Source organism: Bos javanicus, chromosome 15 (assembly GCF_032452875.1).
Source record: "Bos javanicus breed banteng chromosome 15, ARS-OSU_banteng_1.0, whole genome shotgun sequence".
In the NCBI taxonomy this organism is placed as follows: domain Eukaryota; kingdom Metazoa; phylum Chordata; class Mammalia; order Artiodactyla; family Bovidae; genus Bos; species Bos javanicus.
This window is the reverse complement of record NC_083882.1, coordinates 73,996,904-74,012,644: the sequence shown is the minus strand read 5'-3', so window position 1 is coordinate 74,012,644 and position 15,741 is coordinate 73,996,904. Positions and strand designations below refer to the sequence as shown.

The window sequence follows — 15,741 nt, the reverse complement described above, 5'->3', positions numbered from 1 at the left end:
GGAGTCCCCACCCATGACAAGGTCATGCGGGAGAACTCTGATGGGCAAGGCAAGTCAGATCTCGAAGGGGGCTCCCCCGGACCTGCCTGAGTGTCTACCCCAAAACCAAAATCTGTCTGTTTTACTATTTTACAACTTTCACCAACTCTTCTGACATTAATGAGGGGCTATCCCCGACCACCTTTCTCTGTAAGAAAAACAACTTAAAACTCTAGTTAATAAATCTCCTGGGCATAATAGGAGTGTTTCAATTCAAACCCCTCTGATGACTTTCTAGCTTGCCTGACAGGTTTGTTCAGATTCACAGCCTCCCAACCAAGAGAGGCACGGGAAGCTTAAGATATTCTAACAATGCAGAGCTTCTCAGAGAGTTAAAATTGTTAAAAATAGAACTAGTAGAGGATTTCTTTGTTGAGCTAATGCTTGCTGCCAAATTTCCATGTCCCTTACCTACTGTGTCCCTGGGAGTGTATTGATTAATATAGTTGGTGTATAGAAATGTAAGTAGTAGCTTTAATGTTTGTAACCTTGGACCCTTGAGTTAATTCTTTTCTTGCTATAGCCCACTACACTTTTGCCCTATAGGAATGCAACTTTATCTAATACTTTTGGAGGGTGGCGCCTGACTTTAGAATAATCCCCTTTAGAGAAAAATAGGTTTTCTGAAGAAAGGGTCATAAAACATTAGCAGGCCTCCTGGCCAGAAGATGATGTAAATCACCTAAAATTTTGCATATGATAAGTTTGCAGAAAGAAAGCCTGGCTTCAATAAGGATCAAGGACTGCTGACCTTGCATGACTCTACCCCTTCCCCCATTATCCTCTATGCACAACTTAAGGTATAAAAACTACTTTGGAAAATAAAGTGTGGGCCTTGCTCATCAGGCTTGGTCTCCCCATGTCATTCTTTCTCTTTCCTTTTCCTTTTCAGGCTGATCCCTTGGAGCGCAGGGGCTCTCTGCGTTCACTTTCCTGCCTGGGATTCTAAGACCCACTCGAGAAGGTGCCTAAGGTGGGGCACCTTCCACAATTCAAAAGAGCGTCTGCAGCCCACATAAACAGAGCAAGTCCCGTGCTGGGGCTTTATTGGCTTTCTGCATAAACCAAGGAATATCAGCCTCTTTTCTCTCCTTTTTCTTAACCGCAAAATTCTTTCCTTATCTCTTTATCTATCCTTTTAATTGCCGACGCCATCCTCCCGAGGGAATCCCTGGATCCAACTGGGGCAGGACCCCAGCAGGGAATACCAGACCACCTGACCTGCCTCTTGAGAAATCTATATGCAGGGCAGGAAGCAACAGTTAGAACTGGACATGGAACAACAGATTGGTTCCAAATAGGAAAAGCAGTACATCAAGGCTGTATGTTGTCACCCTGCTTATTTAACTTATATGCAGAGTACATCATGAGAAATGCTGGGCTGGAAGAAGCACAAGCTGGAATCAAGATTGCCAGGAGAAATATCAAGAACCTCAGATGTGCAGATGACACCACCCTTATGGAAGAAAGTGAAGAGGAACTCAAAAGCCTCTTGATGAAAATGAAAGAGGAGAGTGAAAAAGTTGGCTTAAAGCTCAACGTTCAGAAAACGAAGATCATGGCATCTGGTAACATTCATGGTAAATAGATGGGGAAACAGTAGAAACAGTGTCAGACTTTATTTTTGGGGGCTCCAAAATCACTGCAGATGGTGACTGCAGCCATGAAATTAAAAGACGCTTACTCCTTGGAAGGAAAGTTATGACCAACCTAGATAGCATATTCAAAAGCAGAGACATTACTTTGCCAACAAAGATTTGTCTACTCAAGGCTATGGTTTTTTCCAGTGGTCATGTATGGACGTGAGAGTTGGACTGTGAAGAAAGCTGAGCGCTGAAGAATTGATGCTTTTGAACTGTGGTGTTGGAGAAGACTCTTGAGAGTCCCTTGGACTGCAAGGAGACCCAACCAGTCCATTCTAAAGGAGGTCAGCCCTGGGTGTTCTTTGGAAGGAATGATGCTAAAGCTGAAACTCCAGTACTTTGGCCACCCCATGCGAAGAGTTGACTCATTGGAAAAGACTTTGATGCTGGGAGGGATTGGGGGCAGGAGGAAAAGGGGACGATAGAGGATGAGACGGCTGGATGGCATCACTGACTCGATGGACTTGAGTTTGAGTGGACTCTGAGAGATGGTGATGGACAGGGAGGCCTGGTGTGCTGCGATTCATGGGGTTGCAAAGAGTCGGACACGACTGAGTGACTGAACTGAACTTTAACAGCTTGCTTCTCCTCCGGCAGACAGTTAAAAAAAATTATTTGGGCCAGGTGAGACAAAAAAGTGTAGCTTCTTTCCAATTCTTGGTTTAATAAAGGAAAATCCTGTGAGTTATAACTTAAGAGAAAAGTAGAACCAACAGATGAGCTATATAGCTAAAAATATGTGACTGATTTTACTTTCCAACTGGAAGTTATTGCTCCCTGCCATTAACTTTTACATTTTTCCTCCTATAATAATGATCCATTCATTCATTTAATGACTACTAATTTAGAGGCTATTATACGTTTACCAGAACTATGCTGTTGTTTCGTTGTGTTCATGTCCAATCCTTTGAGATTCCATGGACTGCAGTACACCAGGCTTTCTTGTCCTCCACTAACTCCCTGAATTTGCCCAAGTTCATGTCCATTAAGTCGGTGATGCTATCTCACCATCTCATCCTCTGCCTCCCTCTTCTCCTTTTGCCTTCGATCTTTCCCAGCATTGGGGTCTTTTCCAGTGAATAGACAAACCTTTACGGTGCTTAAAGTATTGTTGGTATCAAATGGATCTTTGTGCTTTTGCAGACTTTAGAGAAGGCCCTTATCGCTTGAGTGTAGTGAAGAAGAGAGGCTGCAACCAGGTATGCTTCCTTAGGACACATGCACACACGCAGAAATAGTAGTTCTATTGTTGATATTATAATTACTTCAAGGAACACACACTTATTTTCTGACAGTTTTATAGGTTAGAATCACAACCTGGGACTTACTGGACTAAAATCAAACTGTTCATTTTGGAGGCTCTAGGGAAGAGTTTGATTCCTTGCCTTTTTCAGGTTCCAGAGGCTACAGGAATTCTTTGGCTCATGGAATCCTTCCTCTTCCTACATCTTCAAAGCCAGCATCCCTGCATCTCTCTGACTGTTCTTCCACAGTCACATCTCTCTTTCTGACCAAAGCTGAGAAGTTCAGTTCAGTTCAGTCACTTAGTTGTGTCTGACTCTTTGCAACCCTAAGAACCGCAGCATGCCAGGCCTCCCTGTCCATCACCAACCCCGAGTTTACTCAAACTCATGTGCATTGAGTTGGTGATGCCATCCAACCATCTCAGCCTCTGTCATCCCCTTCTCATCCCACCTTCAATCTTTCCCAGGATCAGGGTCTTTTCCAATGAGTCAGTTCTTCCATCAGGTGGCCAAAGTATTGGAGTCTCAGCCCTGCATCAGTCCTTCCAATGATTATTCAGGACTGATTACCTTTAGGATGGACTGGTTGGATATCCTTATAGTCCAAGGGACTCTCAAGAGTCTTCCCCACAGTTCAAAAGCATCAATTCTTTGGTCCTCAGCTTTCTTTACAGTCCAACTCTCACATCCATACATGACTACTGGAAAAACCATAGCTTTTGACTAGATGAACCTTAGTTGGCAAAGTAATGTCTCTGCTTCTTAATATGCTATCTAGGTTGGTCATGGCTTTTCTTCCAAGGATCAAGCATCTTTTAATTTCATGGCTGCATTCACCATCTGCAGTGATTTCGGAGCCCCCCAAAATAAAGTCTGCCACTGTTTCCACAGTTTCCCCATCTATTTGCCAAGAAGTGATGAGACCAGATACCATGATCTTCATTTTCTGAATGTTGAGCTTTAAGCCAACTTTTCCACTCTCCTCTTTCACTTTCATCAGGAGGCTCTTTAATCCTTCTTCGCTTTCTCCGAAGGGTGGTGTCATCTGCCTATCTGAGGTTATTGATATTTTCCCAGCAATCTTGATTCCAGCTTGTGCTTCTTCCAGCCCAGCATTTCTCATGATGTACTCTGCATAGAAGTTAAATAAGCAGGGTGACAATATATAGCCTTGACATACTCCTTTCCCAATTTGGAACCAGTCTGTTGTTCCATGTCCAGTTCTAACTGTTGCTTCTTGACTTGCATACACATTTCTCAAGAGGCAGGTCAGGTGGTCTGGTATTCCCATCTCTTAAAGAATTTTCCAGTTTGTTGTCGTCCACACAGTCAAAGGCTTTCGCATAGCCAATAAAGCAGATGTTTTTCTGGAACTCTCTTGCTTTTTCGATGTTCCAACGGATGTTGGCAATTTGATCTCTGGTTCCTCTGCCTTTTCTAAAACCAGCTTGAACATCTGGAAGTTCATGGTTCACATATTGCTGAAGCCTGGCTTGTAGAATTTTGAGCATTACTTTACTAGCATGTGAGATGAGTGCAATTGTGCGGCAGTTTGAGCATTCTTTGGCATTGCCTTTCTTTGGGATTGGAATGAAAACTGACCTCTTCCAGTCCTGTGGCCACTGCTGAGTTTTCCAAATTTGCTGGCATATCAGTGTAGCACTTTCACAGCATCATCTTCCAGGATTTGAAATAGCTCAACTGGAATTCTATCACCTCCACTAGCTTTGTTCGCAGTGATGCTTCCTAAGGACCACTTGACTTCGCATTCCAGGATATCTGGCTCTAGGTGAGTGATCACACCATAGTGATTACCTGGGTCATGAAGATCTTTTTTGTATAGTTCTTCTGTGTATTCTTGCCACCTCTTCTTAATATCTTCTGCTACTGTTAGGCCCATACCATTTCTATCCTTTATTGAGCCCACCTTTGCTTGAAATGTTCCCTTGGTATCTCTAATTTTCTTGAAGAGATCCCTAGTCTTTCCCATTCTGTTGTTTTCCTCTATTTCTTTGCAATGATCACTGAGGAAGGCTTTCTTATCTCTCCTTGCTATTCTTTGGATGTTTGCTTTCAAATGGGTATATCTTTCCTTTTCTCCTTTGCCTTTTGCTTCTCTTCTTTTCATAGCTTTTTGTCTTTTCCTCAGACAACCATTTTGCCTTTCTGCATTTCTTTTTTTTGGGGATGGTCTTGATCACTGACTCCTGTTTAACCCTAACCCTTATGTCACGAACCTCCATCTGTAGTTCTTCAGGCACTCTGTCTAGTAGATTCAATCCCATGCATCTATTTGTCATTTTCACTGTATAGCTGTAAGGGATTTGATTTAGGTCATACCTGAATGGTCTAGTGGTTTTCCATACTTTCTTCAACTTAAGTCTGAATTTGGCTGTAAAGAGTTCATCATCTGAGCCACAGTCAGCTCCTGGTCTTGTTTTTGCTGACTGTCTAGAGCTTCTCCATCTTTGGCTGCAAAGAAAATAATCAATCTGATTTTGGTATTGACCATCTCGTGATGTCCCTGTTTAGAGTGTTCTCTTGTGTTGTTGGAAGACAGTGTTTGCTATGACCAGTGCGTTCACTTGGCAAAATTCTGTTAAGAGTTTGCCCTGCTTCATTCTGTACTCCAAGACCAAATCTGCCTATTACTCCAGTTATTTCTTGACTTCCTACTTTTGCATTCCAGTCCCCAATAATGGACATCTTTTTTGGGTGTTAGTTCTAGAAAGTCTTGTAGGTTTTCACTGAACTGTCAAACTTCAGCTTCTTCAGCATTACTGGTCGGGGCATAGACTTGGATTACTGTGATACTGAATGGTTTGCCTTGGAAATGAACAGAGATCATTCTGTCGTTTTTCAGACTGCATCCAAGTACTGCATTTCAAACTCTTTTGTTGACTATGATGGCTACTCCATTTCTTCTAAGGGATTCTTGCCCACAGTAGTAGACATAATGGTCATCTGAGTTGAATTCACCCATTCCAGTCCATTTTAGTTCACTGATCCCTAAAATGTCAATGTTCACTCTTGCCATCTCCTGTTTGATCACCTCCAATTTGCCTTGACTCATGGACCTAACATTCTAGGTTCCTATGCAATGTTGCTCTTTACACCATCAGACTTTACTTCCATCACCAGTCACATCCACAACTGGGTGGTGTTTTTGCTTTGGCTCTGTCTCTTCATTCTTTCTGGAGTTATTTCTCCACTTACCTCCAGTAACATATTGGGCAGCTACCATCCTGCAGAGTTCATCTTTCAGTGTTCTATCTTTTGGCGGTCTCATACTGTTCATGGGGTCCTCAAGACAAGAATACTGAAGTGGTCCCTTCTCCAGTGGACCACTTTGAAAGGTTCTGTAATTGTAAGGAACTGTGTGATTATATTAGGCCTTCTAATCTTCCTCCTCTCAAAATCCTTAATCCTTAAACTCATCACACAATCTATGTTTCTGATAATTTCCTTTGCTGTGCTGAAGCATTTTTGTTTGATGTAGTCCCATTTGTTTATTTTTGCTTTGGTTTTCTTTGCCTGAGGTGACATATCCCCCTCCCCCAAATACTAGTAAGAGCAATGTGAAAGAGTACACATGTCTATGTTTTCTTCTAGAAGTCTTATGGTTCTGTTGTAGGAAAACTGGGCACAAGAGGATGTTCACGTCCCAGGTCTCAGAGGAGTTCTGGGGTGGGCCACCAAAAGAGGATCTGTGGCTTCGTGCAGAAAAGATTTCAAGAATGGGTCATAGTAAAATGAAAGCAAGTTTATTTAGTTCATTTCCAAATGTGTTTTCCAACACCAATGAGCAATTAACTCAGTCTTGACACTACTGGAAATAGCATCAGATACCACAAGCTTAGTCCCACAAGACTGTCCCCACTTCAGGCACCAAATGCAAATCCGGGTTGTAAGCGTACTTCTGACTGACTGGTTATAAAACTGAAGTTCCTGCTGAAACACGAGGATGATGGTAAGTTCAGGCTGAGCACAATGCTGGAGCACCACTCTGTTATCTTACCACCAGAAAATCAGAGGAAAGTTACACACACCCTGCAGCCACCAACTCCAATTTTGCCTGTAAGACTTCTCTCCAGAAAACATTAGGGAGTTCAGGTTTTTTGAGCAAAAGCACCCATCTTCCTTGTATGCCCCTTGAAATAAGCCTTTCTCTACTCCATATGTGTTTTCTCATTATTTAGGTATCCTTTAGTTTCTCTCAGCAATTTCAGAATACAGGTCTTGAACATACTTTGCTACATGTATCCTTCAATATTTCATGTTTACTGGTGCTACTGACATGGTTTTTGTTTCTTAACTTCAATTTACAATTATTGTTGCTATGATGAGCATTTTTAAGGTTCTTGGTAAACACTGTCCTTTACAAAGGTCATACCAGTTTGTATATCTAACAAAATATAAGAATGCTTGTCTGACCACACTTTTCTAAGTAGTTATCTCATTTAAACTTTTTTTCTCTCAGATACGATTTTCTCTTCTTGGGAAGATTTATCGTTGGATCTCAGCCACAGAAAGTTTGATCATATGCCTTGGTTTATAGCACATCATCATCACTGTTCTTTTAATTTAGTATCTTTTTACCTCATTTCCTGCTCCTGTTCTCTCTTTTTGCTCTATGGGCAACCTTCTTCTTGTCCTTAGGAAATCATCCTGTATTTGACATGTTTTTGAGTATTTTCTTTAAAACATTTTTGTGTCCATGTATTTTAAATGTATACAAATGGTATTATAGATTTCATTATTACTTTTACTAAACACTGCATTTTTTAAAATATGTGCATATGTGGTCGGTATATGTGGTCCTTTGCTTCTGTGTAAGGCACAGTACTATACATGTGTTTCCACTATATTTTACCTATTCCCCCACCTCCCCAAAGGGATTAAGAATCCTAGGTTCTGACTTTCCTGGTAGTGCAGTGGCTAAGACTCTGCTGCCAATGCAGCAGGGCCGGGTTCAATCCGTGGTCAGGGAACTAGATCCCACATGCCACACCAAGAGTTCACATGCCGCAACTATAGATCCCGTATGTTGCAACTAAGACTCTGCACAGCCAATAAATAAATTAAAAAAAAAAAAAAAAGAATCCCAGATTCACTCTAAACTACTGCCAAAAAACAAACAAACAAACAAAAAAATGAGATCAATATCCTTGTTTTTGTTTCTTTGGAGACCTGTTTAAGACTTCTTGAGGACACATACCCAGAAACAATTTATTAATAATATTTATATTCATTTAACTAAATTCTGCCAGACTGCTCTCCAGAATGGTTCTACCACTTTATACTCTCAGCACCAGTGTATGTATCCCCTCATCTCCATTAATACCTGACATTACTCATCCTTCTGCTTATTAGTCTACTAAGTAGAGAGAGATCATACTGCTGCTTTCACATGAACCCCTCTGATTACTAATGAGTTTGAGCATATCTTTCTGTTTTGTGAGCATGATTATAACCTTCGTGCATTTTTCTATTGGTAACTTGTTTTTTTTTAATGATCTAAGTATTTATCGTACTGTAGGTACTAGTTCCTTGTTGGATTTAGACTTGAAAATATATTCTCCAATACTGCCATCTATTATAAATTAATGAATCTTTTTTCTCAGGACTTTTTTCCAGTGATCTGTTGTTGAATAATGAAGCACTCAAAACCTCACAAGCTGAAAACAAATCATTTTATTTTGCTCAATATTTGGGGGATCAAAAACTGGGAGAGGCACCACTGGGTGGTTCCCCTGATTTACATAGCCAAGGCAGCTGGGGCTAGAGAATCCATTTCCAAAATGGCTTCTTCACTTACACTTCACTTCTTCTGGTTCCTTGGTGCTCCTTGACCTCTCTACTTGCTGTCTCATCTTCCAGGGCCTCTTTTCATGATCTTGGGCTTTTTACAACATAGAGATTTCAGGGAATTGCATTTTTTATTTAGTGGCTGGCTTCCAAGAGGCAGGAAGCAGAAGCTGTCAGGCAAGTTAACAGCAACATCTGGAAATGTACATCATCACCGCTACCATGGGTTTCCCTGGTGGCTCAGACAGTAAAGAACCCACCTGCAGTGAGGGAGACCTGGGTTTGATCCCCAGGTTGGGAAGTTCCATTGGAGAAGGGCATGGCAACCCACTCCAGTATTCTTGCCTGGAGAATCCCCATGGACAGAGGAGCCTGGTGGGCTATAGTCCAAGGGGTCACACAGAGTCGGACACGACTGAGTGTCTAAGCACAGCACCTCTACCATAGTCTCTTGGTCTAAGAACTCAAAAGCCTTGCCCAAATTTAAGGAAGTGGAGAGATGCCACCTTCTGATGACACTCTAATAATATGCTGCAGAACACATGAGCTGGGAGATACTGTTGTGGCTGACTTTGGAAAAGAGAGTCTGCCACATTACTAACTGATTTTTTCCTTTTGTGAATTATCAAACCATGGCTTAGTCCTTCCATCTTTTCCAATTGATTTATAAAAACTTTTTATATTACATATCTCAAAATGTTTCATTTACAAAAATTATGTTTTTTACAAGTTTTTCTCCTCAGATAGAATATAAGACAGTTTCATTTACTTCACTGTTAAGTTTCCTTCTAAAAATCTTTTATTAGGATGAAAAAATTACTTAACACTATGTATCTCAAACAACTAATGATATATATTACAGGATCTTATCAAAGAATAAGCCATTTCATAGACATCTTTAAATTAACCCCATAATATTAAAAATTCAAATTATATGATACAATTATAATGAGTGGCACAAAAAGTTTAAAATTACTGATGTCTACATTTTTACTTTCTAATACACTGGGCCTTTTATTTCTCACCATGAACTGCACATACTTTACACCTTTGGTTAATACTAAAATAAAAAGGAAAAAGTTGGCCACTCTTTTAAAACAACTTCAATGACAATAGGGTCCTCACTCCCTCAAAAAGACTTCTTTAAAAACAATTTAAAACCCAGAAACATAAATTTATTAGAGAGTTTAAAAAAACAAACTACAAGAGCAGTTTACAAATAATTTTTTTTTTTTTGGTTAGTAAACACACACAGAACTGTTTTTTTCTATCATGTGAATTTAAGGACTTCTAATATTTTCCTAATAAAACTTTTCAAAAATATGTATTTCATGAGAGTGTTGGGCAAGAAGTAATACTGTCTTCAAGTGAAACCTGTCTGAAAATGACAAGTCATTCATCTCTTCATTAACTAAAGACTGCTAATAACAGAAAAGCAAACTAAGCTATATACCCTGGATTTTTTTAGATGACAAATTCTGGCACTTTGTGCTAAGGTTTAAGGTAATTATCAACTCATTTTTCCCTACTACATAGAAATATAATATTCCCTAGCACACAGAAATATAATATGCATAGCATTTTAACTATAAAACTATAACATGACAAGAATCTTTTATTAAGAAAATGTCCTTATCACAAATATTTCAGATTAAAAAAATGGTTTTAAAAGTTGAAGCACATTAACTTGGAAAAACAAATTCCAAACTAAACACAAATGTCATTTAAGCTGTAGAACCACAAGGGCACACTAAGAAAGGTAAACAAAAATAAGGAAGGGAGAGGACACAGCAAAATGATCTCTTAAGGGTCTTCTGAACCTTTAAGATACAGCTAGAATCCTTTGAGTGTCAGGATATACGCTAATGATTTTGCTTTCTTTCAGATGGAAATGAATTAATGTCTTTTACTTTAGACATAGTATTTTGAAATAACTGTTGGTTTGCTGTGTCTTGCCCATAAAAATCATATGACTAATACTCCAGCTTCAAAAAATGAGGCCCAGCAAGCAAAAATAACGTATGTCATCCAACAAATGTATGTAGAAAAAAAATCAGAAAATAAAATTGACAAGCATGGAAAAAATTTAAATACTTTTCCTCATGCTCCCAGAAAGGCGGAGGTGAGGGGTGGCAGTACACTCTGTGCACTGGAGTACTGTGCTGTGCTGTCACTCAGTCATGTCTGACTCTTTGTGACCCCATGGACTGTAGCCCACCAGGCTCCTCTGTCCATGGGACATTTCAGGCAAGAATATTGGAGTGGGTTGCCATTTCTTCCTCCAGGGGATCTTCTCCACCCAGGGCTCAAACTTGCATCCCCTGAATCTCCTACACTAGCAGGCAGATTCTGTACCACTGAGCCACCTGGGACGCCCATGGTTAAGAGTATTGCAATCTAAAAACAAATGTATGAAACTGGAGAAGACAAAATACATGCGCAAGTGCACAAAGAACAATCAATAATTCCTCCTCCTCAAACAATGTAAACAAAAAACAAGGGCCAAATTCTGAACGCATCATTTGTTGTCTTGTACATGCAGTTTTACCACTCACCAATGTTCACAGATACAGAAACACATTAATAAGAGATGCTTACTTTCAGCAAAGTGAACAATTAAATAAAGCCTCAAATAGATATTCTACTCCTCCCCACAAAAGTGTTTCCAAATTCTGGCTACCATCTAAAATGAAAACAATTTTTTGTTATCTCCCAAATTCTATATTGCTGCATAGGTCAGAGATATTGTAGTTTCAGCTCCAGGACACCATGATAAAACAAATATCTCAATAAAGCAAGTGATGCAAATTTTGGGGTTTCTCAGGGCATATATAAGTAATATTTACACTATGGTGTAGTCTGTTAAGTGTGCAATAGCATTATGCCTTAAAAAAACAATGTACAGACCTATAACTGCTGCTGCGTCACTTCAGTCGTGTCCGACTCTGTGCGACCCCATAGACGGCATCCCACCAGGCTCCCCCGTCCCTGGGATTCTCCAGGCAAGAACACTGGAGTGGGTTGCCATTTCCTTCTCCAATGCATGAAAGTGAAAAGTGAAAGTGAAGTCGCTCAGTCGTGTCCAACTCTTCGTGACCCCACGGACTGCAGCATACCAGGTTCCTCCATCCATGGGATTTTCCAGACAAGAGTACTGGAGTGGGGTGCCATTGCTAACTAAAAAATGTTTAATTGGGACTTCCCTGGTGGGCCAGTGGTTAAGACTTCATGCTTCCACTGTAGCGGGTGCCGGTTCAGTCCCTGGCCTGGGAATTAAGATGCTGCATGCCACAAGGTGTGGCCAAAAAAGAAAAAAAAATTTTTTTTCAATTGCTAAAAAATGCTACCCCTCATGTGAAACTTCAGCAAGTCACAGCAGTAACATCAAAGATCACTGATCACTGATCATAACAAATATAATAATGAAAAAGTTTGAAATAGTGTGAGAATTACAAATATGAGACACAAAGACACAAAGTAAGCAAATGGTATTGGAAAAATGGTACTGATGCCACAAACCTTCATTTTGCAAAAACCAACAAATACCGTGCAAAAGCTGCAAAGTGCAACAAAGTAAAGCACAATAAAACAAAGTATGCCTGCACCTGAAACTAAGTTTGTGTCTCTTTTTTGAATGAACACCAGAAACAAAGGCTTTCACTTATAACGCCTAAGTCAAGAAAGTTACTCTTTGGCTTATGTCTCAAAGTTACCCTTTGGCTTATGTCTCATTAAAAGTTTCATCAAACCCATGCAAACCTAAATTTCAAAAAGACAGCTTTTGACACATCTACGTAATACAAAACCTTAGGGATTATCTTCCCCACTAGGCAGTGGATTTTGATACATTTTTTTCTGAAACTACTGTTGACTTTATGTATTACAAAACACATTTTACACCAGCAGCAGAACTAGAGTAGTAGAGATGGAAATCAGGGTACAAAATAAAGAACTCAGAGGCCAAATGTTAGAATTCTTGGGTATAAACTCTCCCCATTTAGTGAAGAAATGTGTCTACTAGTTAAATGTCCCAAGAACGAGGGTTCTTTGCAAATGCATTAAGTTTATCTCTAAACTTACACACATCCATCCACTCTCAGAGCACCTTCTTATGAACTGTTTGTTCTGCTTAACTCAAGTCAGAGGTAACTTGGCAGTTTAAAACTTATGTATCTTTTTTCAAAGAAAATTGTGCTTGGTTTTGACTAATTCTGAATGATTCTACAAATCTATAACTTCCAGCTATCCAGTTTTCCTAAGATACAAAACTCACTCACTCATTATTCTATTAAATCACCAAAACATAACCAATATGGACAATACAGATCATTTAAAAATAAGTGTCTCAATCTTTTTGCAAATGGAAAGTTAGCGAATATTCTGAGACACACTGGGGTAAGGTCAGAGGAAAGGATAGGGCTTTATGGATTACAAAACACACATTACATCAGCAGCAGAACTGAAGTTACCTGATTAGCAAGCCAACAATATCAGTCTCCCAATTTAAACCTGAAATCATGCTTCAAAAGAAACACACATACAAACCCATCTAGCTTTGCTCCTCCTTTTTCTACCATTAGTATCTCTCAACCAGTCAAGCACTAAGCAAACTCAGACAAGAGCAAAATTATGAAAATCCACTTCATCACAAAACATCAAAGGGCTTTTCAATTATATAGGAAGTGGTTAATGCAATGACACAGAAACAGGTTTCAGATGCTTTCACTTATACCAAGAAAAAAATGGAACATACTTTTTTGACTTTCTCTATAAATAATTTCTGTAATGTGGCCTGCTCTTCCAATCTAAAAACTGATACCTGACTTCCAAAGCATCTACTGTACATTATTGGAAATCCCCTACTTCACCAAACTTGAAAGAACTTCCTAGACACCAGAAATAGCGAGGTTCAAGTTTGCACAGTAGGTAAGGCAGATGAAGACCTGCTTAGCAATCTGGTGTTACCCCGGATAGGTGCGGTTAAACGGCAGTGCATAGTGTCTCCTTTTGCCCGGTACTGAGAAGTCAAACTGTCCCAACATGCAGAGGAATCTTATGAGCCAAGAGTAATATTAACAAAAGGAAAAGTATATTGGATTCCCACAAAACTTTCCAAACAACTTCAGGGCACCAGAGAAGCCACAGGGGCTTGCTTCCTAGAACTAAAGGAACTTGTGATACTGACATTTGCTTTATATCCATTTTTGCACACAATTCCTTACTACAAACAACTGCAAACACTCCTCTGAAGGTTTCAAAGATTTATCAACACATTCAAGCTAACAGAAAAGCATTTCACAAGCAGGAACGGCCGGCCACTGCCTCGCAGCGTTAGCAAACAAGGGCAAAGTTCACCAAAAGCAAGAGAAAGTGAATCACACACTCACCAACGACAGACTCACAACTCATGCAACTTCTTACACCTAAAACAAAAGAGACAACACCCAAGCTACTGCTGTCCACCCTTTCCAAAATTCCAGCTCGTGCATAAATCCCACCAGACCCACGAAAACGAGCCCAATCTAACCCCAAACAGGGTCGTAAGCATCAACGAGTACAAGGACAGAGTGGAACGCTGTAAGAGAGTGGGGAGGGGCGCAGGGCACAAACCACAACAAAATAAAGCAGACTCTAAAAACTCTCTGGCACTAGCCACAGCGAAATTTCAAAGTCAGAAGGCCAAACGGCCAGGGTCCTACAGATTGAGACCCCCCCCTCACAGAGCCGGTAGCCGCCAGAGGCCCCCCTGGCCAATCTAACGACAGCAGGCCACCAAATTAACCGTCAGACCGCTCTCCCACCTCCCAAACACACAACTAACAGGTCTTTGGCAACCTGGGGGCTGCTGGGGGCCCTCTAACGATACAGAGAGCCCCCCAAGCCGTCCGGAACAGCAGAAACTCCAAACTCTTGCCTCAGCGGCGGCCATCACAGCGAAAAAGCGAACTTTTACGACAACTCCCACAATGCCTGCGGCCTACAACTCCCAGAGTGCACCGGGCGGCGCCATGGTTAACCCTGTCGTGGCGCCGGGACTGACGAACCCTGCTCTTCTGCCCATCCCAACTGCTAGTTGTTGCACTTACTTTTACCCTCACAATCTGAAACTAACTTTGGAAGTTTTGTCAAGCTGCTACAGTTATACTATCTCAGCGCCTTCTTTTATCACACAAACAACGCCAACTGCCCAGAAAATTATCCCTGACAGAGAACTTTTTGTTATCTCCAGAGCTCTCCTCACAGTGCCAAATGTTTTGTCAATCAAGGGGACACTTAACTTCAATTAATCTTCCCCTTCGCTCTAACTTTCTGGCATTTTTCTAAATTAAAATAGCCTAGAGGTTTTGGTACTCAACTTTATTAGTTTAAAACCTGCTTCCTAAGTTCTGGGAAGCAACAAGAAAGACTAGCCTATAACTGACCATGATATTCTACATCTCTCTATTTTATAAAGACAAATTTCCTCAAATATTTGACTAAGAAAATTCATGCGAGTCTAAATAAGTCCTAATAAGGCAAATTAGTTATGGGCAATATATCTTTTACATTTCAAGGTAATTTTTTTAAGGGAAAACCTTATATGCCAACATACTTTGCTTTCCCTTTTCTATATGGATAATCAGATACAGCATAAACCGTTGCTTTATTTCTTTCTGAATTTAAAATATCAGCAAACAACAGGGAAAGAAACATTTTAATATAATTTGAAAAATGAACGAAGATTTCATTCTTTCAGAAAACTACAACAAATCTTTTACTCACGAAAAAACTCCTTTAAAGTCTTTCCATTTTAATTAAAAATGAGGTTTAAAATACATTTCTTTTAAGTATATTGCCCATAATTTCAGAAAAAAATGACAATCACATCTAGAGATCACTGTATTATCAATATTAGTTAAATGCCTAAGCTGTAGTTAACACAAAGGAGCTTACTCAGACCTCTAACTGACTGACAGACAAAATAATTGCTTGGAATTTGATGCGTGCAGCAAAACAACACCTAGAAT

At 40.1% G+C, this 15,741-nt stretch overlaps 1 long non-coding RNA gene across 1 annotated transcript; it reads right to left on the bottom strand.

The window, feature by feature from the left end:
* Nucleotides 1-1,634: 1,634 nt before the first annotated feature.
* Nucleotides 1,635-14,921, bottom strand: LOC133226990 (uncharacterized). The gene is made up of 3 exons (XR_009729687.1): nt 8,745-14,921; nt 6,143-6,285; nt 1,635-5,398 (listed from the first exon to the last, which is right to left on the bottom strand). It is a non-coding gene; the product is annotated as an uncharacterized LOC133226990 (long non-coding RNA).
* Between the last annotated feature and the right edge of the window lie 820 nt (nt 14,922-15,741).